The sequence below is a fragment of the Arvicanthis niloticus genome, chromosome 22, assembly GCF_011762505.2.
Source record: "Arvicanthis niloticus isolate mArvNil1 chromosome 22, mArvNil1.pat.X, whole genome shotgun sequence".
NCBI classification, from domain to species: Eukaryota; Metazoa; Chordata; class Mammalia; order Rodentia; family Muridae; genus Arvicanthis; species Arvicanthis niloticus.
The window spans coordinates 45,055,704-45,080,540 of record NC_133429.1 but is presented as its reverse complement, the minus strand read 5'-3'; the positions used below and the strand labels follow the sequence as shown (position 1 = coordinate 45,080,540).

At 39.4% G+C, this 24,837-nt stretch overlaps 1 protein-coding gene across 3 annotated transcripts in view; it reads right to left on the bottom strand.

Annotated features, from left to right (window-relative positions):
- Tafa2 (TAFA chemokine like family member 2) overlaps positions 1 to 24,837 on the bottom strand; it is a 450,421-nt gene that overhangs the window by 242,019 nt on the left and 183,565 nt on the right. The window lies entirely within an intron of this gene.

Sequence of the window (24,837 nt, the reverse complement as noted above, 5' to 3'; positions counted from 1 at the left end):
AATCCATTTACCTAACTGGGACCATACTCAGAATTCTTAATTTACCTTTCACCACTAATTGCTATAGCGACCCCTAGAGGAGACTAAGTAAACAGCCACTTAGAGGAGCTCTGGGACACAACAATCTTTCCCATCATGTTTGCTGTATTTCCTATTTATAGAGTGCTAAGCAGGCTCCAAAAGATAGATATCACATTTCTTCTCATGTACAAAATCTAAACGTGTGTGTGCATGCGCGTGTGCGTGAGTGTGTGTGTGTGTGTGTGTGTGTGTGTGTGTGTGTGTGTGTGTGTGTTAAAGGAGACAGAATACAAGAGGGGGAGAAAGAGCTCTTCAGGAAGGAAAAGGGGCAACAGAATGAAATAGAATTCATATGGCATATGAACAGAAGGGGGCACTATTGGGGGGTGGAGAGAAGGGGACCAGCAAGAGGAATGATGAGGACAAGGTGGATAACTGTGAGAAAAGGACAAATAAGGTGAAGGTATACTGACACAGACATGTGTGGAGGCCATGAGGAAGACCATTGGTTTGAATAATAACTGTAAAAAGTAAAATACTTTTTATAAAAAGTGCAAGAAAAGAGTGGACAGTACTTAGACAAAAGATTAAAGGTCTAAAAGTCTAAAATTTTAAAACTCTATCACCTGATGACAATTGGACCTAAAATCACCAATTTTGTCCATATAAAACTTACCCTGTCTTTTTGATGACATATATTTAATATGTTCGGAAAGAAGAATAACTAATTTCTAATAATGGCATAGATTATGATTTATAAACAGGGTTTGACAGAATAAGAACCAGAGAGGAGACAGTAGTCCTTCTGTGGGGAAGACTCACTCTTTTCATTGCTGAAGCCATCACATGCTTCAGTTGTCTTAGTGTAGACAATGATTCAGTTATTTTATCTTACCTGATGCTGCTTGCCCCTTCTCCAAAATAAAATAATTAAAAGCAGCATTTCCCCCTGACTTTAAGTTTTCAGTATCCTAGGTTGGGAGAGGAAACATCTCTCTTTTTTCCTTTTTGAGATTCAGACCAAACAAACCTGCAGCCGTCCTAAGAATCTTGTTAGGGCAACAAGATCCATGCTCATAAATCATAATGTGTTTCCTCACAGCATCCTCCTTACACTTAGCCGAATTAAAAAGCCAGAGGGTATGAGCGGAAGAATCTCTAGCTTCTGGTAAAATGAGTGCTATGGTTATACATCTCTGCCTGCTTTCTAAGCCAGTGATCCATCAAGGTCCAGGACAGAAAAGAAAAGAAATGGTTCTGGTCAGCCCATCACTGAGCAAACACACACATGTCTCTCTGTCTCTGTCTGTCTGTCTGTCTGTCTGTCTGTCTCTCTCTCTCTCTCTCTCTCTCTCTCTCTCTCTGTGTGTGTGTGTGTGTGTGTGTGTGTGTGTTATTATTGCGGTCTCATGCATAGATTCTGTTTTGCCCTGTCCAAAGTGAATTCACCTTCCAAGAGTCCATAAAAACCTGCATCCCGAAAAATGCCTGCTGGGTTCTGTACTTCCGAGAATAAGACGATAGCTAAACCAATAATATGCTGTGACCTAAAAGCCCCTAAATTATTCATGCTTTCCTCCATGCTAAATAGATTGGCAGAACTAGTAAATAATCATGTAATATTTTACAGTCTTTTCAGTAGAAGGAAGTGAGTGGACAGACACAGAAATGTTGCCCCAGAGTGAGGCATGCTCTAATTTCTCAGGAGAAAATTCTGCTGTTCTTGTAAATTGCCAACTTAAATGGAGACTCAAGACAAATGTTTGTTGAAGCAAATTAAAATCAATGAATTTCCCTAAGGCTTAAATCATATAAAATAAGTCAAAGATTATAAATCATCACCACAATGAATTAGTGTTCAATTAGTGTTCTAGGGAGGATGAACTGGCACTTTTGACAGACACAGTGGAATGCAGGCAGTAGGAAGCTTGTCCTGGCTGCACCCCATTCTGTAGGGCTCTCAGGACATGCCGCATGGTCTAGTCCTGAGCTGTACACAGAACTTAGCACCTTATGTGGAGGATCTCTTTCTCATGAGGCAGCTTAGTATTCATAACTAATATATGCCCTCCTCCTCCTCCTCCTCCTTCTCCTTCTCCTCCTCTTCCTCCTCCTCCTCTTTCTCCCCAACATGATGTGAGCCTTTCCAATCTATACACAATAAAACTACTGAATACATTCCAAACTGCTCTAAGATTTACAACTGGGAAGAGGAGGGTGACCCCATAAGAAGACCAACAGTCTCAGCTAACCTGGATCCCTGAGATTTCTCAGACACTGAGCCACCAACCAGGCAGCATACACCAGCTGATATGAGGGCCCTGACACATATACAGCAGAGGACTGCCTGGTCTGGCCTCAATGAGAGAAGATGCACCTAACCCTTGAGAGGCTTGAGGCCCCAGGGAGTGGGGAGGTTTGGTAGGGGGTAGTGAAAACATCCTCTTGGAGACAGGTAGGGGAGGAATGAGATGAGAAACTATAGAAGGGTGAACCGGGAGGGAGATAATGACTGGACTGAAAAAAAATTAAAGAATAATAATAGAAAGAAAGAAAGAAAGAAAGAAAGAAAGAAAGAAAGAAAGAAAGAAAGAAAGAAAGATGTTAACACAAAAAATATCTAAGTTCAAACAATTAAGATCAATCAAGAATCATTTGGGAAATAACAGAATGAAAGAAATACGTGAAATCATAGGAAGAGGTCAATTCTGCCATTGACAACCCTTTGCAAGCATTGCTCCAGTGATACCGTGTACATGACATCTTGAGAAGTACATTACCAATATTCTCAGTTTAGTCCACTTATCCAGCAACTGTTCATGACACTAACTACAGTACACACTGCAATTTTAATTTAAAAGTTTCTCTTGAAAAGCAAGTTCTTTAAGTTCTGACTTCAAAGCTCAGGATATAAAATTTATCATGAGAAAACTAAGGCTTTTGACTGAGATGTGTAAGAATATGCAGATGTATCCCATCCCAGCAATCAAGTGCAGAGGTGACTTGGTCCTTACCGCACAGTTTGTACCACCTCTTGTCGTGAATATTTTCATAAGCTGCTATTGCAAACATGTCTGGGCAGGATGTAGCCTGTACGAGGCAGGGCTCTCTGCTGAGCTGAGGGATGTGATATTCTAAGTTCTTAATTGATGTCACACAAGCTGAGTAGACATTTTATTTTGACACTTAGGGATACAACTTTCATGCTTCTTTCAACAGAAACAATCCCGCCTCAATATAGAGGCAGGCAGCAACAGCACCAGTGAACAGATCCAATTTTTTTTCCTCAAGCGTGAATATATTCTCAGTTGCCTAGATTCCTCTTACATTGTGCAGAACATCAGTGGCTTCAGACAAAAAAAAGAAAAATAAAACCTAAGGCATATATTTGTTAATAGTGCAGTGATTTGACCAACATTGATTATGTTGCCCCATGTAAGATGCTGCCCCACTACCATGAGTTGGATATCAGTCTATCCTCGGTGCTCCGGGCATTGAGCAGCAACAAGAAAACGTAAAATAACTCCCTGGTGTTGCTGTACCAATGTAGAAGGGCCTTACCCAAGGTCAAAGGTAACACTTACCTTGTGCAAAAATGAGGTTATCCCTCCTCCTCCCAAACACTCACGCGCGAGACATACTGAAAATACAGATCTTCCATTTAGCTTCTCTTCGCCGCTCACCCCACACAGAGAGCACAACATTTACAGCTGTATGACTCTGACAAATGTCTGGCTGTTTCTGTACAATCACTTCTGGCCCACAAGGAATACAAACCAGGGGGTCCCCAAGCCGTAATCTGTTTACAAACCCTTCACCTCTACCCTTACCAAAGCCCTCCTCATTCACTCTGTCCCACTTCTCAGACAAGAGGAGCCAGAGCGGATGAGAAGCTTGTGTTCAAAGAGAGATTCAGCAGCTGGCACACCCTTACCCATACCCAGACAAGGCATAATCCAAGAGCAGCATCTGGCAGGCTTCTAATCTTCTTCAGGAAATGTATAGAAATGCTCCAGAATAGGGTGCTGTGAAGCATATTGCCCTCAAAGCCTCTTAAAATGTAGAGAACAGAAGAACAGAGAGGAAAAGATACCGATTACCTAAGCCAAAGCGCGCAACTAGGACATTTAAATGTCTATTCCCCCTTCCTATTTCAACGATTTTGGTAATTGAAAACCATTTTTTTTCTTCAGCTGTTTCACCTCCAAAACAGTGCTCTATACAATTCAGTCTGCAATAGCAATCTGCTGAAACATTCATTCAATATTGTCCCGACGAACAGTTGGCTACCTGTGGAAGCAGTGTTGTTCGCTACAGACGGCCAGCTAGCTCTATATACTGGGGATGCAGTGAGTGAGAAATTCCATCTTACTACTTGGATTACATTTTAACAGCTCGTACTTGGAAGACAAAGGATTTTAATTAAAACTAAGAATTCAAATTCAACACAGGTACAGTCTAATGAAAAAAAAAAACCTTGAACTACCAATGAGGACTCAAAGCTTTCAATTAATGCTCTTTTCTTCCAAATTCTATGAGCTGTTGACTCATTTATTCTTTTATTTGACTGTTAGTTTAAGTGTCTACTCTGAGCTACATACAATACCGGGTTCCATCGGGCTCTCAGTTTTCATTTTCTTAAAGGGTAGTGGTTAATTCAGAGAGTTGTTGCGAGCACTAGGTGAAACTGTTTATGTAGTAACACCTACCCAGCAATGAAGCACTGTGCAATTATAAAGCAACTATGACCAAAACAAGCTAACTTCTTGATTCTGCACTTGATCATTACCATGCAAAGGCAGGCAAGAAGGGGATGAGAGAAGAGAGAGCTGTATGTGTATGATATATAAATTATACATGATCAGCATACTATGCAAACGCTAACAAGAGACACAGTGAGTTGATCTGATGGAAACAGAGAGGCAGAATATTTGTGTAAAGACAAAAAAATGACTTTTGTGAGACCCCAGAAAACAACTGCACATGGAATTAAAGGTAAGCTATAATTTACTGAACAATAAAGCAAAAGTGACAGTGACAGTCGAGAACATGGTGGATGCTCTGTGCTCTATTCTGGAATCGGATTATTTGAGTTAACTTTACTATGTATAAATACTGTTTAAGAAAGCTGCTTAATCTCTGTGCCTGAGCTTCTTGTCCCATAAATTATGGCCAGCTATCATGTCTGCATTCTGGAATTGCCAACCTAATGATAAACAATTCTTTTTTATATATTTTTACTAAGGAGATAGATTATCAAAAGAAATGATGCTTATTAACCAGTTCAGTGAATTCACCTATGAATACATATAATTTTTTATATATATATTCTTTTTGAAAAATCGACAAGACTTCATGCTGCCCACATTAAACTCAAAACCGACCCTTTGGCTTTTTTTTAAATCCTATCTTGTCATTTATTAGCACATGTCTCTCATAACTTCTAAGGCAGATTCTTAAGTTCAGTTCAGCCCCTGCCTCGGTTAGTTCTTTCCATCAGAAACACAATCTGTGTCTTTCGTTGTTCAGATTACAGTCATTTCTTCTACAGGGAAATTCCTTGAAATGCTTGTCTGTCTAAAGTCTCTGATTCATTCTCTGTTAGGCCTATTATAATGGGGTCTTAGTCTCTGCTTCTCTCCTCAAAGCAGCCCCTACGGAGGTCACTGATGATCTAGACATGCCCTGCTCCACCCACCTGCCTTTCTCGGGGTCCCTTTTCTCTTCTGCTGAGAAGAATCTGTCATCACTGATCATACCCTTCTTCTGAAACAGGAAGTGACCACAGAACACGGTCTTCCTCAGGTTCTCCTCTAACGATAGTCTTCCTCATGGGTCCTTTTTAGTTCCCTGGCCTCTAAACATGAGAGGAACTCTGTGCCATTTCCACAGACATCTACTCTTTCTCCTCACTCTGAAGCTCATTCGCCCTACTGATAAAGCAGTGGCTTGCCTGTGATTCCATCCCATAAGTAGTAGCTCAAACAGTAAGCAGAATCCAACAAGAGCCCTTGTGTCAAATATGTGAGATAGAAAGTGATCAGTGAGGCTTCCACATACATGTGCATGCACCAACATGCATACTCATGTGCCCACACAGGCAAACATGCATATACTCATACACACTACATAAACAGGCATGCACATGGGAAAAAAAAAGACCTACACATCTATAGCTAGCCATGGAGTCCTCTTCTAAGAGGCTATGTAGCAAACCAGTCATACGTTCTAAATTCATTTCCTTCCATGTGGTCACCTTTCTGGATCTCCGATGCTATCTTTCCCCATTAGCATTTGTGGAAAGATGACAGTTTTCTCTTTCAAATAGACAAGCTATCAGTGTCCCTCTTCATGTTCACCTTGGGTACCTTTGGCCGTTTTCTCCATCTGCCATGCTTCTGCATTGATGTTAAACTGTACACCCTGCCCCCACTCCTATCAAATGCTTCTCAATTGTTTTCAAATATGAGATAATTCATTAAGAGTAATTAACACTTTGTGGGTGTACCTTCACAGGCACACAGTCTCCCAGCAGACTCCCTGGTTCTCTGGTGCTGGCAATCATTTTGCCTTCTCTTCCAAGATAGTTCCACAAGCCTTGGGTGTAAGGGTGGCTGCAGATATGTCAAGGGAGTGTGAGCAACCCATGACAATGCTCCTCATTGTCCCCAGTTGTGGCTTTCAGAAATGATCTCTACCTGCTGCAAAAAAAAGCTTCATGAATGAAGACAAAGAGCTATACTAACTCATGAATATGGATGCTGAAACAAGGTCTGAATAGGGATAAGACCAGTTGATATCCCAACATTGATAAAGAACATAACAACTGCTAAGAGAAGTTAGCTTTTCTGAGTGATGAAGTCCCAACCAGTTATCCAAGTGGCTAGTCCTAAGAATTATATACAATCAACCTGAAATGGACTCAGTAAGTTTTGCACACATACACATATGTGTGTGTATGTGTGTATGTATATGTGTATGTGTGTATATATGTGTGTATGTGTGTATAAATATATATGTGTGTTTTGTGTATGTATATATGTATGTGTGTGTAAATGTATGTGTTGTATAAATATACATATGTATATACATAAATACACACATACACACAAAATATATGTTTTTAGGAGACCATACAAGTGAGTAAACTTGGGAGGAGTAGTAGGTGGTACTCCCTAGGAAAGAGTTCACCAAACAGCTGTCCAGTGCCGAATGACCAGCTCTGAATACTTACATGCACGTAATATAATATGCACCCAACAGGGTTCATTTAGAAATGTATATGTATGAACAAATGCATGTATCTGTGTAATAACAATTAATGAAAAGAAGAAGCCATGAATTTGAAAGGAAGCAGGGAGGCTTGGAGGGACGAAAGGGAAGGGAAAATGTCATTAAATTACAATCTCAAAAATAACCAACAAGCCTGCGATGATGGAACAAGCCTCAGCATTTGTGAGGCAGAGGCTGGCAGGTCTCTGTGAGTTTGAGGCCAGCCTGGTCTACAGAGCAAGTTCTAGGACAGCTGGGGGAGGGGAGAGAGGGGACTACACAGAGAAACCCTGTCTTGAAAAGCCAACCAACCAACCAACAAACAAATAAAAGAGGCAGGCCATGAACTTGAAAGGATAACGTGGGAGGTGTTGAGGAAAGGGAGAGCAGAAGAAAATGATGTAATTATATTTAAATTAAATTTTAAGAAATAAGAAAAAGAATGATTGCAAGAAGACATGATGTAATATCCCTCCACAAAAGACTATAGACTCAATATAGTAGACAAGACCTAAACTGCATAACACTGTCATGGTGCCACCAATTATAGAGATTGAAGCAACACTATTACTCAGAAACATAATAGTTGCTCATGTGCAACTGTAACACAGGAATGTTTACAGAGAGATGGAAATGAAGCAAAGAAGGCTGCCTCAGGAAGTCCATGACCATTACAGGGTTAGATATAAGTGTGTAGGGGTTTCCTTTGGAGTCTTTTGCTCCTTGGAAGCTTTGCAGAAAGCTATTTGTCTTGTACAATAACAAACAACCTTAAAGACACAAAGAGTCCTCTTTATATGCTGAGATCACCAGGATGGAAGATTGGTGACACCATCAATGGTGTAAGAAGTGCACCATTAAGAAATGCACCTGCAAGAACTAATGCACCTGTAGCCGGGCGGTGGTGGCGCACGCCTTTAATCCCAGCACTTGGGAGACAGACACAGGTGAATTTCTGAGTTCAAGGCCAGCCTGGTCTACAGAGTGAGTTCCAGGACAGCCAGGGCTACACAGAGAAACCCTATCTCAAAAAACAAACAAACAAACAAACAAACAGAAAAGGGAAAGAAATGCACCTGTAAGAAATGCACCCGTAGACCTTTAATTCAATGAAGACCTTTGCTCAGTAGACTCTCACCTTCTGTCTCAGTCATGTTCATGACTGAAACCTGCATTTCTGTGAATATTCTAGGAAGCTAGTAACTTACAAATGACATAATAGTCTGCTCCCTTCAGCTTTTACCTTTCTCAGTCATCCGACCGAAAGGCACTGTGAATTTTCGACTTTGATGTGCTGTTTATTGATAGGAGCTTGACTCCTCTGGATTTGACATGGTCTGATAGAAAACTGTCCTTTCAGAACTGGCCTCTTGCAGCCAAGACTCCCTGGTTTAACTGTGCAATTTGTACCAAGAATGTAAATATTGTATTAGTCTTTTTCTGCTGACACAGCCATCATGTGATTTAATTCCAGCTCGTTGTGAGATGTAATGCATTATCAGAGGTTTGAGCACACAATTTGCATCCCCCAATTCCAAAACAAGGTTTTTATACTGATGCTTACATCTCTCTGATTGTTTGAAAGCTTCTAATTGCTACCTTAGTGTTATTGAAATTACTGTATTTTTCCTTAGTAATTTAATGGAACTTATCTCCATTCATTTTAGTTAGAATTTTCTTATCAAGTTAATATGACTTAATTATTAGTGGTAAATTGCATTGGTTTTGTTCACTTTAATTAATAATATGTTTTGCACAATACTGTTTTCCTCCAATGTTTAAATCATGTAAAAGTATATTTCCCTCAGATGTGTTTTTCCCCAGGGTCACTTTTTTCCAAATCCCAATGTACATCCATCTGACTATCATTTGTTTAGCTCTGAGCTAATGTTTCTACATAATTCTTTATTCTTTCTCTTGGGCTGCTACTACCACCTTCTTTAATTCTAGAAAATGGAAACTCAGGTCTGGGCCACAGCACTGAGCAGATCTTGGGTAGCAGCTCTGCCTCCAATCTCTAAGAATCCAGAGGAAGCCGGGATCCCAGGTGCTCTAACTCAAGCAGTATCTTAGGTAAGTAGACAGCAAGGCCCGTCCCAAACTGGGAGTAACTGGGACACACAAGGACCCAGGAAGTCACTCCCAGCCCAGAGCACTGGTTCCCTTTGGTCTGGGCCAGAGCACTGAGCAGATCTTGGGCGGCAGCTCTGCCCCCAATCTCTAAGAACCCAGAGGAAGCGTGGATCCCAAAGCTCTAACCTGGGCAGCATCCTGTCTGCCCTTGAGCACTGAGCAGATTTTGGGCCCCATCGCTTACCTCAGTAGTTACACCCACCCCACAAAGTTCTGATACAACCAAGATAATAGGAAAGACAGGCTCCAGTCAGGGACAGGGCAGGTAGCACTAAGGAGATACAGATGGCAAAAGGCAAGTGCAAGAACATAAGCATCATTAACCCAGGGTACTTGGCATCATTAGAACCTAGTTCTGCCACACTAGAAAGTCTTGAATTTCCCATATCACCAGGAAAGCAAGATTCAGTTTTAAAATCACTTCTAATAATGATGATAGGGGACTTTAAGAAGGACATAAATAACACTCTCAAAGAATTTGAGGAGAACACAGGTAAACAGGTAGAAGCCCATAAAGAGGAAACACAAAAATCCCTTAAAGAATTACAAGAGAACACAACCAAACAGGTGAAGGAATTGAACAAAACCATCCAGGACATAAAAATGGAAGTAGAAACAATCAAGAAATCACAAAGGGAGACTACCCTGGAGATAGAAAACCTAGGAAAGAAATCAGGAGTCATAGACACAAGCATCACCAACAGAATACAAGAGATAGAAGAGAGAATCTCAGGTGCAGAAGATACCATAGAAAATATTGACACAACTGTCAAAGAAAATGCAAAATGCAAAAAGTTCTTAACACAAAATATCCAGTAAATTCAGGACACAATGAGGAAACCAAACCTAAGGATAATAGGTATAGATGAGAGTGAAGATTCCCAGCTTAAAGGGCCAATAAATATCTTCAACAAAATTATAGAAAAAAAAACTTCCCTAATCTAAAGAAAGAGATGCCCATAAACATACAAGAAGCCTATAGAACACCAAATAGACTAGACCAGAAAAGAAATACCTCTCGTCACATAATAATCAAAATACCAAGTGCACAAAACAAAGAAAGAATATTAAATGCAGTAAGGGAGAAAGGCCAAGTAACATATAAAGGCAGACATATCAGAATTACACCAGACTTCTCACCAGATACTATAAAAGCTAGAAGATGCTGGACAGATGTTACACAGACCCTAAGAGAACACAAATGCCAGCCCAGGCTACTATACCCAGCAAAACTCTCAATTACCATAGATGGAGAAATCAAGATATTCCATGACAAAACCAAATTTACACAATATCTTTCCACAAACCCAGCACTACAAAGAATAATAGCAGGAACACTCCATTAGAAGGAGGGAAATTATACCCTAGAAAGAGCAAGAAAGTAACCCTCTTCCAACAAATCCAAAAGAAGATAGCCACACAAAGATAACTTTACCTCTAATAACAAAAATAACAGGAGACAACAATCACTGTTCCTTAATATCGCTTAACATCAATGTTTCCCAATTAAAAGACATAGGCTAATGGACTGGATACATAAACGGGACCCAGCATTTTGCTGCATACAGGAAACCCACCTCAGTGCAAAGACAGACTCTACCTTAGAATAAAAGGCTGGAAAACAATTTTTCAAACAAATGGTCCTAAGAAACAAGCTGGAGTAGCCATTCTAAAATCTCCAGCTCGAGAACACAAATGGGGGTGGGGGGAGAGGAAACTCATGGCTCCACCTGTATAGGTAGTTGAGGGTGGCCTTGCCAGGCATCAGTGGAAGTGGACAGCCTTGGTACCTGAAAGTTTGGATTCCCTAGTGTTGGAGAATTGCAAGAGCAGGGAGGTGGGAATGAGAGGATGGTGGGAGCACACCCTCATAGTAATTGGAGGCGGGGAATGGGGTGAGGGTTAGGCATCAGTGGAAGTGGAGGGCCTAGGTGCCCAAAAGTTTGGATTCCCTGATGTTGGGAAATTTGAGAGCAGGAAGGCAAAAATGGGAAGATGGTGGGAGCACACCCTCATAGAAACTCCCAGAATTATATGGATTAGACATGACAGAGGCAGGCCGCCAGAAGACTACATTTCAGAATTCAAACAAACAATTATCTTGATACTAAAATTTGTTTTGAGAATTGTATATTGCAGAATACATAGCTGTGGTATATCTACTCATCAGGCAAGCTGAGCAGACCTGCTTGAACCTCTGATGTCCTGGAATTCCAGCTGGATGCAGTGAAGACACAGTGTCAGAGGCTTATCAGTTACTCTTCCCTCTTTTAATATCTCAACACCCATAATCAGCTTGAAGAAGTTAATGAAGAGTCAGTGCCCCTATTCCCTGGGCTTGGGAACTGAGGTGGTTAATATTGGGCTGTCTTTTTAGGGAAAAGTAGTGATTTGGGGGGAACAGGGAGGATTAGCTAGGATTTATTGCATAGCCATAACCTACTGGTAGAAATCTGTATAATTGATATCAAGATGAAGTTATAATTTCTTAAATGGTACAAAATTTACTTTGATTTCAAATTTAAGGTTTTCATTGGTACAAACTTCTTATTAATATAAAAGTGAGATGAATATTGTTACTATCATAGGCATTGTGCCTGTATAACACATTTAGGAATACAAGGCTTAGACCCAGTCCTTATTTAACTTTTTTAACTTATTTGTTAGCCTGTGAGTTAAGGACCTATAGCAAATTCATGGCTTCGAGTTTACTGTTAGGGTGTTTTCTATGTTTTCTTTAGAAATAGCTGAGTGGTGTTAACAGACAACAGTCCAGATTACCTTACATAAATAGTTGGTTTTCAAAATGTCAGAAGTCCACAGAATTGACATTACAAACATTTCTGTATTAATGTTCAATTTGATTAGAGACCTGTCTTCTACTGACAGCTTCCTGTCTTGGATTATAAGAAGAAACTGAGCATCTTTGGAGTTATTACAATTGTGGTGAGTCAGCCACTAGGCAAGAATTGCCTCTTTCCATCTACAGACAAATTACTGTCCAGAAAAGGACACACTTGCAGAGTAGTCGACTGATTATATCTGCCAATACAGAGTAATCAGCCCTTAATAATTCTGCATCACTAGGTCTGTCAGATGATCCTGGGCCAGAAGGCTGAAGATCAGATGCTCCAACGTTCTGTAGTATAGGGAGTGTCCAGGTGTTCAGAGGTCTCTATAAATTGGCTATGTTTTAGAAGCTATGCTTTGTGCTTTCCATAATTTTAGTCAACTCAGTCATTCTGGATTTCTGATGGGGTTGAAACTTATAGTCTCATAGCCAATTCTTGCTATTTACTTTGAGAGAAAAGATTTGAGAGGATGGTTTTCAGCTGACATTCATTCTAAAGCCAAGAGGGAAAAAAAGCCAGGTTCAGAACTAAGTCTTTTAGTTAGGAGAGATGACAGAGGTTCTGCTTAGTCAACAAAATGATGGACTGGGTATTAGGTCTATCTTGCACCTTACTGACATAAATTGGTATAGTCATGCTCTAACTGTATTTTGAGAGAAAAGTTTTTATTTTAACAGGAAGGGTGATATGTAGGAGGAGCTAAGGTGGGAGGAGTAAGGAGGAGAAGTAAGGAGAGGAGGAGGAGAAGGAGAGGAGGAGCTAGGTGATGAGAGAGAAAGAGAGAGGGGGGCCAGACATGGAGACAGATGTTCACATGTCTCTTCCAGTCAAAGATAGTTGATATATCTAGGTTGGGTACTAGGTTACACTTCTGAGTGATATGGAGCATTACCAAATTTATAAAGCCATTTGTTAACATTAAAAAAAATGTATAAAAGCAAAAAAGAGAAGGGGGTATGGGATAGGGGTTTTCTAGGGAGGGGATATGGGGAAAGGGGATGGCATCTGAAATGTAAATAAAACATGCAATAAAGAAAGAAACTGGAAACTCAACTCAGAAGAAACGTCCCTGGAGTCCCCTCCTTTTTTATTTTTATTTTTTGAATATTTTTCTTTTATTGGATATTTTCTTTACTTACATTTCATATGTTATTCCCTTTCCAGGTCTCCCCTTCGGAAACCCCCTATCCCATCCCACCTCCTCCTGCCTCTATGAGGGTGCTCACCCACCCACCCACTCACCCACTCCTGCCTTCCCGCCGTGGCATTCCCCTACACTGGGGCATCGAACCCTCACAAGAGCAAGGTCTGCTCCTCCCCTGATGTCCAATAAGGCCATCCTTTGCCACGTACACGGCTGGAGCCATGGGTTCCTCCATGTGTACTCTTTGGTTAGTGGTCCAGTCCCGGGAGCTCTGGGGGGTCTGGCCAGTTGACACTACTGCTCCCCCTCCTTCTTTCAAATGCTGTCAATGACCTTTGGTTTGTTCTATTGCATCCTTGTGGGGATGTATTCATTATCCAGCCAGTGTATGTTTTACTTCACTCAAAGGCCCTCTGCCTCTCCTGTGCTCCTTAGGCCAGACCCTCTACGTTTCTGCCTTCGTATTTTTAAGCTCCAGCTCTACGCATACCAAGAGTGGAAGCTTACAAAGGGAGCCACTGTGCCTCTCTAATATTTGAATAGTCTCCCTTTTCACTCCCTTGTCTCTCAAAACAAAGTTCAACGTTTGAGCTCGACCTCCAGGGCCCTAATAGTTACTGCTTCCCCACTCACCGCCTCCTCAGTGACCACTCCCCACTCACCCTCACCGCCTCCTCCACCTTGTTTCCTGCTCCAGCTACATAGCTCTTCTTTTTCTCACAGCATGCATCCCTCCACAGGGCTGTAGAAGTAGAGTCTGGGAGGTTTCAAATTTTTCTTTATACCCTGAGCCCAGAACAGTGCCTAGTGATTCCACATTTACACTAAGAATGGACAGCACAAATGAATAGATAATCTCTCCCCCATATTGTTTTGTAATAATATGTTAGGCGTTTATGGAAACTTTGAAGAGCGGCAACCACCATGGTCCCTTATTAGGTAGAAGGAGAAGGTGATGCCTCAGAAAACTATCTGTATTTTATGTTTTAGCTCACACACCAGAGACTGATAAACGTGGGTTATAACTAGCATGGACTCTTTACATTAGGCTTCTGTAAAGAATCCATATTCACCTCTGTTACCTAAGGTAACCTGTGTTCTTACCTATTTGAAATGCTCACCATCCAAATCTAAAATTCATATATCCATCACAAATCGTATTAACCTCTTTGTTGGGCATCCTACTTATTCATATAATTTTTCTAATGTTTATCAGTGTCTCTATTCTCAAGAGTAAAGCTTTTGACATTTATGAAATGCCACAGCATCATGGACACATGTGACTAATACCATGTTGTAGGTTACATTTGTGTTGACTGTAACTGCTCAAGCACACAACTGGGGGTTTCTTATAGGATCTCTTTTACTTAAATGCCATTGAGAATGTTCTTGAGGATTAAATTACATGCTAAGCTAACATCTGAATGCAAAAGAATGCAAGGTACTTGGGTATTACAGATATCACTCAGAAATTCTTTGCTATTCTTTTTCTTAACTTTATAATAGACTGTGGCATAGGTTTCTACTTGCTCTCTTTGGTTTCTGTATCCTTATGTTTCTAGTTTTTTCTCCTTGCCTAGGGACTTTTTCTTCAACATCTCCTTCTGGCTCTTTTTCTTTGATCTCAACTTTAGATGTTGCTTAGAACTGGGCCATCTTCTGATTCCGTGCTCCACATACCCTGAACAAATTTACTTTTCTTTATCTCCAGCAGAGAGACAACTGTCTCCTGGCCATAATGGTTATGAGAAGACAAACTTGATTCATAATTAAATAAGTCGGAAAGCAAAATGAATAAATGCATGTCACTATGACTGGCACCCAGATTCCTAATTTGAGTCATGGTAATACAGTGACAGGCAACACAAGCTTTTTGACAAGATCAATCAAATACTTCATTGGCTCACCACCATATACCAATCACAGAGCTGAAAACTTGACAAAATGTTGCATTTTATAAGAGCAAATCTATAATAGTATGCCTCTTCATCTACTGAGGAAGTTTCAATAATTTATATGCATGCAAAATGTATATATACAGTCAACATGGTGAGACTGCATTTTAACAAGTCAGACTTGAGAGAAGAAATATATCAGAACAGTGGGGGTATGCACATAATTTATACTTCCACTATTCAAAATGGCATAAAAATGAAAATACATGGTAATGTGCAAAAAAAAATGTAGATACTTTAAGATAATGAGGTAAAAATCTTGAAAATTATAAAAACTTTGAAATAAAGTTAGACACTGAAAAACAACAAGGGTAGACTATAGGTGATTGAACAGTGCTCCAGAACCACTGCGTGACTTTTACGATCATTACCTATATTTTGTAGTCTTGCTCTTTTCCCCCACGTTAGTGATCTATAAGTGTGTTGCTAACAACATTCTTTCTTTAGATTCTTTCAATTCTGTAGCATTCGGTTAGATTGTTGCTGTTCTCACTATTATTATGCTTATTAAAGCTATTTATTTACTTTACATACCAATCTCAGCTTCCCTCCCCTGCCGCATGTAGCCTTGCTTCTGATCAACAGTTGGGTTATTTTCTCTGTTAGGACATTTATATTAGATAACTCACTGGAATCATTTGCTCTATGGGCCATCTTTTGAAATGTGCTGTGACATCATAGACAGCAGTCACTATGAGGGTTTTTTTTCTTATTTGAAATTTTCCTGTCTTGTGGCAGTGCTTTCCCTGTTGTTCAGGGATACATAGAGCGCCTTCAGCACGCACTGCTATGCAAGCCAAATATTTGGAAGAAGCAACCCCTGCAGTTGAACACCAACCAGGGCAGTGATGAGTCTTCTTATTCTACCCCATACATGTAATTATTCTCAAGGCAGCGCTAGCATGGCTGGCTCCTGGAGGCTGCAAGGAACAGGAACGTCAATTCAAACAAGTGGTTTCACTTTACGGTGGCGTGTTTATTTTATTTTTTTTTTATTTTTTTTTTTTTTGTCCTGCTGTCTGATGCTCCTGTTACCTTTCCCCCAGAATCTCTCTGCTGCTGCTTACAAATGGGTTATTCTTGAGATTCCAGATTTTCAGCTTCTCACAGTCATGATTTTAATCAAGGGCTATAATTTGAGGATATTTAGATTTTTGAAATTTTGGACATTGGGGAATATTCTTTCTGAGAATTTCAACATTTGTGGTCAGCACAGTCAGGACTGTTTATTTGAAAATTCGTCAACGCTGCACTTTTCCCCATGCCTAGCATAATACTCAGCTCACAGAGGATGCTCACGATGAATCAATAAGCATGCATGGACTTAAACGTACATTTGATTGCATATTTGTAATTCTTTTTTTTTTATAAAATTTCCAAAATCAACCGATCAATAGAATCAGAGAGTCACCTAGAGCTTGAAGTAGGTGAGTATAGGGTTTCATAAGAAAGGATAATGAAAAATGTCCTGAAATTGATTTTAGTTATGTCTGTATAACTCTGGAAATACAAAAACCACTAATCCGATTTGTTAAACTCATGAATTGTGAGGCTGGAGAGATGGCTAAGCATCTCAGAACACATACTGCTCTTGCAAGAGGACCCAATTATATTCCAAGCACTTATATTAGGGAGGCTTATAACTGCCCAAAACTCCTGCTTCAAGGAATCTGAAACCTCTGGCATCTGTGGGCACCTGAACTTGAGTGTACATACCCACATGCAAACTTATACATGTAATTAAAAGAAAAAACTTATATAGTACACACACACACACACACACACACACACACGCCTGCATAAGAAGCTACTACTAACAAACCAGATTCCATAATAACTAACACACATTCTGCTCTCCTGGGTCTCCACTGTATAACTACTCTGCTTTTCCATATGTGCAAGTACAATTAAGGCACAGTGGCACAGGGCCATAAGCAGCTCAAAGATGCACCTTGGGTAGGTTTTTACTCTGTTCTTCATTCTTATTCCCATCTGCTCTACTCCTCTGCTTCAGGGTTATGTTCCTAAGTAAACAACAATCAGGAAGTCTTTGTCTCAGGGTCTGTCTTGGAGAGGGAGGGCCTAAGGCTCAGGAATCTCCAAAATTTACTTCTCTATTTTCATGACCTAATTATTATGAACAACAAAGAGGATGTAAAGCCACACGGAGAAGTAGCCATGCATTCTGGGTAGCATTTCCAGCCTGATCATGCTTCTCGCTGGCTCACGCTATGTGAACATTCACTGTCGCAAGCTTCTTCCAGGAAGTCTGTCTACCTTCCCTGAGGTTGCAGACTGCAAACTTTTTTAAAGTATAAACCAGAATAAGTCTTCCCTCTCCTCAGTTGTTTCTGTCAGGTATTTCAATCACAGTAAACACAAAATTAACGACGTAAAAAATTGGTACCTAGAGTGGGGTTGTTGCTCTGATAATCAAAACCATTTCAAGTTGGTTCATAGGAGGAATGTAAGAGATATTGGAGGTACAGGCCCAAAAATACTATAAGTAATAGGTCATTCGGGTGGGAGCTTGGAAGACCAGAATTCCATGCGGAGGGTAAATAATGTGCTCCTATTTGCATTTTTGATCAGAAGGGAGCAGATTCTGTCAAAGTTAAAGCTCATTCATATTACAGCCTGTCCAAGAATCCAGCTATGTTCTACCCATGTCCTAAAATAATGAATGAGATTGTATTTTTTTAACTTATACTATTTGTTTGGCAGAGAAATTTAAGACAACAGTTCGGATATGGTGTGGTTATTGTTAACTTCATTTAGTCACATTTACAAAAAGATTCAAGAGAAAATATCCAAGCAGGGAATATATTTTTTTTTGTTTGTTTTGTTTGTTTATTTGTTTGTTTAATGTGAAGCTGGGCATAACGGAACCACATATGTTCACAGCTGGTGACAAAGTAGCTGCTACTACTAAATACATCAGCAACATTCGACAAAGTCATAAAACAAAAAATAGAAGGAGCTTTATCTAGTCAGCAATTTATCATCAGGCTAGATTTTTATGTTGTTCCGAACACTCTGCTTCCAAGGCTTATTTAAAAAGAAATAAATTAAGAAGAAAAATATAATAAGTCCATGGTGTGAAAAGAATGGGACAATAGAAAGTAAGCCTTAAAGAAAGTTCTTTCTAATCCATGAGAAGATCATGAAATTCTCAGACATTGCAAGAGTTAGTCAAAACTGGAATATTACTTTGTGTCAATATTTGGAAGTATTTACAAAAACTGTAAGTATATGTACCCCATCACTTAGCAATTTCAGTAATATATATATATATATATATATATATATATATATAACAGATATACATACACACAAATGCACAAGTTCAAAGATTCTAAAATATAGAGTATGACTCAATATATTCTTCCATGATAAAATAGATTTTGATATAGTCATACCATAGAACAATATTTAGAAGTTAAAATAAACTATTGTCTTTTATATCAACATGGCAACTCACAATAAATTTATATAAGCAAAAAAAATGAGGCCCAAGGATATCCATACTTTATAATTTTACATGTGTAAATGTCTGACGTGTGTAAAATGAATCAATGATAAAATTTGGCCTAGTGCTTACCTTTAAGACATAGATAAAAGGGGCTTCCAGAATGTTCACAATTACAATATCTGTGGCTGAAAAACAACTTGAAATCAACACCATTGTACTTACTGCTCCTTTCCCTCTGACTGCTGCTAATTCTATTCCATATAGATCTTACGGAAATTACAAAAAGCATGGAAGAAGCAGTAACAAACATAAGCACACTGAGACTTCTGAGGTTGTTCTATTGTTCTCTTAAACTAGCATGTTGCTAAGATTCTATGTGCTCCCTCACCGCCAATAAATATACTGAACTGGCCTTTTACCCACTAAACAACACAGTACACAATCATTGTATAAAATGTAAAACAAAAATCTGATCACACAAAACTAAAAAATATGTGACTATCAAGAACAAAACCACAAGAAACTGTGAGCAGTGTTAGTTAGCTGTCTTAAGAAGTGGTTTTAAAATGGGATTTTAATGCTAATAAATCTTGAGATCAGAAATATTCACAGTGTCATTAACAAAACAGCATGTGTAGAAAAGTAGGGCCCAGCAATTGTGTCATCAACCTAGAGAATCCTGCAGCCTCCTGCTCCTCTCTCTTCTGAAGAATGATGTCCTTTATCCCTTCATCCAGCCAATGGGGAAAACTCAAGGAAGCTACTGTCTGTTACCAGCATTGCTCCTCTGCATCCTTCCTTCTACCACGGTCATTATTTCTCTTGGATCCCTGCATTAGTCTCAACAGGGCCTTCAACTTCTAACATTAGCTATCAACAGCCTAGTCTCAGACAGGAGATGCTTTGAAAATGTAAATCAAGTCAAGCTATTCTTCTACTAAGAGCTCCCAAATAGACTCTCACCCACAGTGAATATAGAAGTCCAAGTAATATTTTACAAAGCCAGCAATAAGATATTCCTAAGGTCTCTAGACCACTCCCACAGCTGCTTGCATACTCAATCCAGGTGGTTACATGATTCCATCTGTTCCTCAACCTTGTCAACAGAGGCAGACCACAGAAGCATTGACTTGAGTGGTACATCTCTCTAGAACATTCTAGGCCAAAGTATATCACTTCCCCATGACTTCCCCATCACTTTCCCATTACTTCCATATCACTCCTCCATAATTTCCCCATCACTTCTCCTTCACTTCCTCACCACTTCCTAATCACTTCCTCACCACTTCCCCATTAGCTCTAATCACTTCTTCATTCTTCCTTATCACTTCTCCATCACTTCCCCATTGTTTTTCATCACTGCCCTATCACTTCCCTGTCACTTCTCCTTCTCTTCCCCACCATTTCCCCATAACTTCCCCACCACTTCCCCAATAGTGCCCATCATTTCCCCTATTACTTCCCTATCACTTCCCCATCACTTCTCCTTCATTTCCCCAGTATTTCCCCATCACTTCCTCACCACTTCCTAATCACTTCCCCACCACTTCCCCATTAGTTCCCCATCACTTTCCCCATCAATTCCCTATCACTGCCCCATCACTTCCCCACTACTTCTCCATCACTTTCCCACCATTCCATCACTTCTCCATTACTTCCCTACCACTTCCCCATCACTTCTCCTTCACTTCTCCTTCACTTCCTCATCACTTCTCCAGCACTTCCCCACCACTTCTCCATCACTCTCCTCATCATTTCTCCACTGCTTTTGTCAAGTTGTGTTGAAATTTCAGTGGCTCCATGAGACTTTCCTTGGACCTTCATCTGCAATTACAGCCCTTCCACATGCATGCAGGTGGTACACTCACATTCATGCAGGCAGAGCACCACCTCACATAAGACGAAAAGAATCAATCTTGGTTTGAAATCGCAGCAATTACACGTCAGCCTCACATCCCCAACTCACTACTTCGTTCTCTTCCTTTTTTTTAATACTATGCTTTTAACTACTTTTAAAATAAATTTTATTATTGCTAATTGTTTCTGTCCTTTATATTACCTGAAGAAGAAACATCTCTTTCTTATTTATTTATATATCCCAAATACTTGTTAGTACCTAGTGCATTGTAGATGTATAATAAATAGGCGTAAATAATTTAAACATGTATGTGTGACTTACTGTGCTTTAGTAGAACCAAGTTAATACTTATGGGCAGCAGGGAACTGTATAGGCTCCAGTATTTCTATGGAAAGTGGGTACAAATGTAATTTTTTTTCATTGGGTTACCAGTCGATCTGTAAAAATGTTTTCCTCCAGTGACCCCCTGTTGCCACTCTAGGCTGGGACTCAGACACTCCATAGCAACCACATTTGTCTAGGATCCATCCACAGGGAGCAGTGCCAACCAAAGAGCAAAATATCTACCTAGCAAAGTCAAGAGCAGATATCAACACCAAGAAACACGTCAAGCATCCTAACTCCAGATGCTGGGTCCCAGCACAAAGAGTGAACACAAACAGCAAGACAACACACTTGCTCCAAAGGCCAGCAACTCTATTGCAATAGCCTAGAAAAGAATTTAGATGAAGCATCAGACAAGGACTTCAAAATAGCAATTATGAATATGTTCGAGGACCTAAAGAGATATGAAAAATGCATTAAAGAAGACCATGAAAACAAAGCATACACTTGAGTGTAGTAAATAAAGTATTTCAAGACATGAAAGTAGAACTTAATGAAGAAATAGAATTACAAATTCCTGACTGGCTCATATGCTATAGTTGAAAATTTCTACATTTTTCTGTGCTAAGGGAAAATATCCAAATTGTAGATTAGTATACCTATTTACAGAAGCATGTACAATTTTATAAAATACTGTATGTTACAAACAAAAGCAATAATTAAAATCATGTCATAAAGGGTAGTGTTTTAATCTTGAATACCAACATTTAAGCACGGTCATAATGAATTCCAGAAAGCAAAGAAAAACTAAATCTTTTAAATTTATTTTTCACTTCGAAGCCTAATTTTCTTCATCTCCATTCACGTGGACCATCAGTGTGGCTCTTAGACACTTAATCCGTGGCTACTTTCTTTTCACTCATCTAAATGAAATAAAGAACACTAGAAAGGAGTGCAGGGAGCAGGTGTTTCTAACATCACTAAGTAACAGCTGGAAGAGGGGAAAATAGAAGCGTTAAAAAGGAGAAAGAAAAATGACTTGTGTTGAAATGGCTGTATTGTAAGAAGAAGAAGAAGCCTCTAATCTCTCCTCAGACGTGAGTTGGGAGGAAGAAAAACTGGTGTTGCTAAGTCTGGTGAGGAATGCGGTAGAGTGCAAATTGCCTTTAAGATAGCAAGATCAGCAAGATAATTGCCCAATTAGCAAATCAATGAACAAGTGAATGAATTCATATGTCATGTGTGCACAAGTCAAGGAAGAGGCTGCGCCTGGGAAGAAGTGGTAATGGTCTTCTTTGTTACTCTTTCTTTAAAGATTAGGCATAAGAGCTACCTTTTAATAATTAAATAATTAATTTTAAATAATTAAAATACATGTATTATATAGAACTCTTGTGTGTGTGAGTGTATGTGTGAGTGTGTGTGTGTGTGTGTGTGTGTGTGCCCAAGAAAAATGAAGTCAGCACTTCCTACAGCTGTCTGGGATTCCTGCTAATTCCAGCATTATTCTGAAATTCATGGTATGGATTCCATGGGTACCTGAAGAAATGATGCCACGTATCTATGTGCATGTATGTAGTGATATACTATGTAGACATGTAAGGAGACATTGAACTCTATGATAACAAGGATGAGCCTGGAAGACATTACACTGGGTGAAATAAACGAACAAATAAAGTACTGTTTAACCACAATTGTTTTGTGGACTATTCGGGTGGTGTTTGTTTTCATTTGGATGTTCATTTGTTTGTGGGTTGGTTTTATTGATGTTTGTTTTGAGGCATCATGGTTTTAGGTAACCCAGGCTGGCCCTAAACTTACCACATAGCTAAGGCTAGCCTAAAACTCCTGATCCTCCTGTTCTCATTTCCTGGGTACTAGAATAAGGAGATATGTACCACTGTGCTTAGGATAATATGGAATGCTTTTTTAAAATGTCATATGCATGGAATAGAATGCTGGAATCTAGGGGTAACGGCCAAGGGGTGTCCTACATAAGAATATGCAGGTCAAAGGGCACAGAGTCATACCCCAATGAGACAAGTCAAGATCTCCAGATCAAATGTAGATCGGGAAAACCACAGTTAAAAACATTCCAGAGAATACTAGGAATTTGCTGAAAGACTACAATTTATTTAGAACCAAAAATTATAACTATGTGATTCTGTAGATTTACTAGCTTACTAAACTGTAGCAAATCTCTCTCTCTCTCTCTCTCTCTCTCTGTGTGTGTGTGTGTGTGTGTGCGTGTGTGTGTGTAAAACCTAACACCATACTGAACAGTATGCATTACATACACAATAGTAATGGATGGATGGAAGCAAAATGTTCTACTTTTATTCACATTGACTCGTGTCTTCTTCCTTCTTTCCAATTTTATATTAAATATAGTTTGAGGTTGCTACAGTCTCAGGATACAGGCACACACACCCTGTTAATTCATGTAGGATATAACTTTAACATAGAGAAAATATATTTTAACCTCAGTTATGTTTCTGTATCATTTCCTTGGTTGGTGAGCACCTAACATAAAAATTTAGTATGACAGTGCTTTCTGGGACCTTATATCAACCATGTCCTCGAGATCTATAGATTACTGAAAGAAAAATGAGGTCCAGTAAGAGTGCATGTCTTCCTAAGGTTTCTAGGCTAAACTTGAATTCAGGTTCTTGCTCTGGCCAGCACACATATAAGCTGATAAATTTCCCTACACAAACTTTGTAGTAAGCAAAGTGGGGTACAGACAGGTCATTCAGATTTAAGTTGTACAACAGTAGATAGTCCCACTCAAAATAAGTGCTCCTTTTGGAATTCAGAACTGCCGTGAGAAACCATATCTGAAAAAGCAATGGCTGAAAAATGAGTATTGAATCATTTACCTGCAGGTCATCTACTTATCAACTATTTCATTCTTTTCACACCATGGATTTATTATATTTTTCTTCTTAATTTGTTTTTTTTTTGTTTGTTTGTTTGTTTTTGTTTTTTGTTTTGTTTTGTTTTTGTTTTGTTTTGTTTTGTTTTGTTTTTAATGCTTTGGAAGCAGAGTGTTTAGAACAACCTATAAATCTAGCCTGATGGTAAAAGTGTTGACTGGATAAAGTCCCATCTATTTTTGTTTTGTGAATACATATGAGATTTAAAAGTTTTTTTTTCTTTGTTTTAGTTTGGGGCCGGGGTGTTTGTTGTTATCGACTTGGGCTTTTTTTAAAAAAAAAAAAAAAACCTTTCTTTGCAACTCCTCTGTGCTTTTCTTCAGTCATCCCAGGCTGTAAAGCATGCCCTCTGCTGGTAGGAAGAAAATCATCACTACTTTAAGCCTAGGAGAATCCAGGAATTCAAGGAACATGAAATACACTGACCTATAAATGGTCAATTGTCAAAGCAACCATCACATTATTGCTCCAGTATGTAAAACTGGAAAGGAAACAGAATTACAAGACAGTAAGGCTGGAACTAAATGGTAGAATTTATATTTGATAACACATTTTATTGTTTTGTTTGTTTTTATTGTTTTTGTTCTTGAGACAGGGTTTCTCTGTGTATTTCTGGCTGTCCTGGAACTCACTCTGTAGACCATTCTGGCCTAGAACTCAGAGATCTGCCTGCCTCTGTCTCCAGAGTGCTGAGATTAAAGACATATGTCACCACCACACAGCACATTTTATATCAACTCTGATCAGGAGGTCTAATCCCAGCAATGTTGAGTGACAGAAAGGAAAATCCCCCTCAGATCTATGGAGACACACCACTTCAATTTTTGCTAATATTCTACCATGCAACCTGTTAATGACTATGTGTTTTGA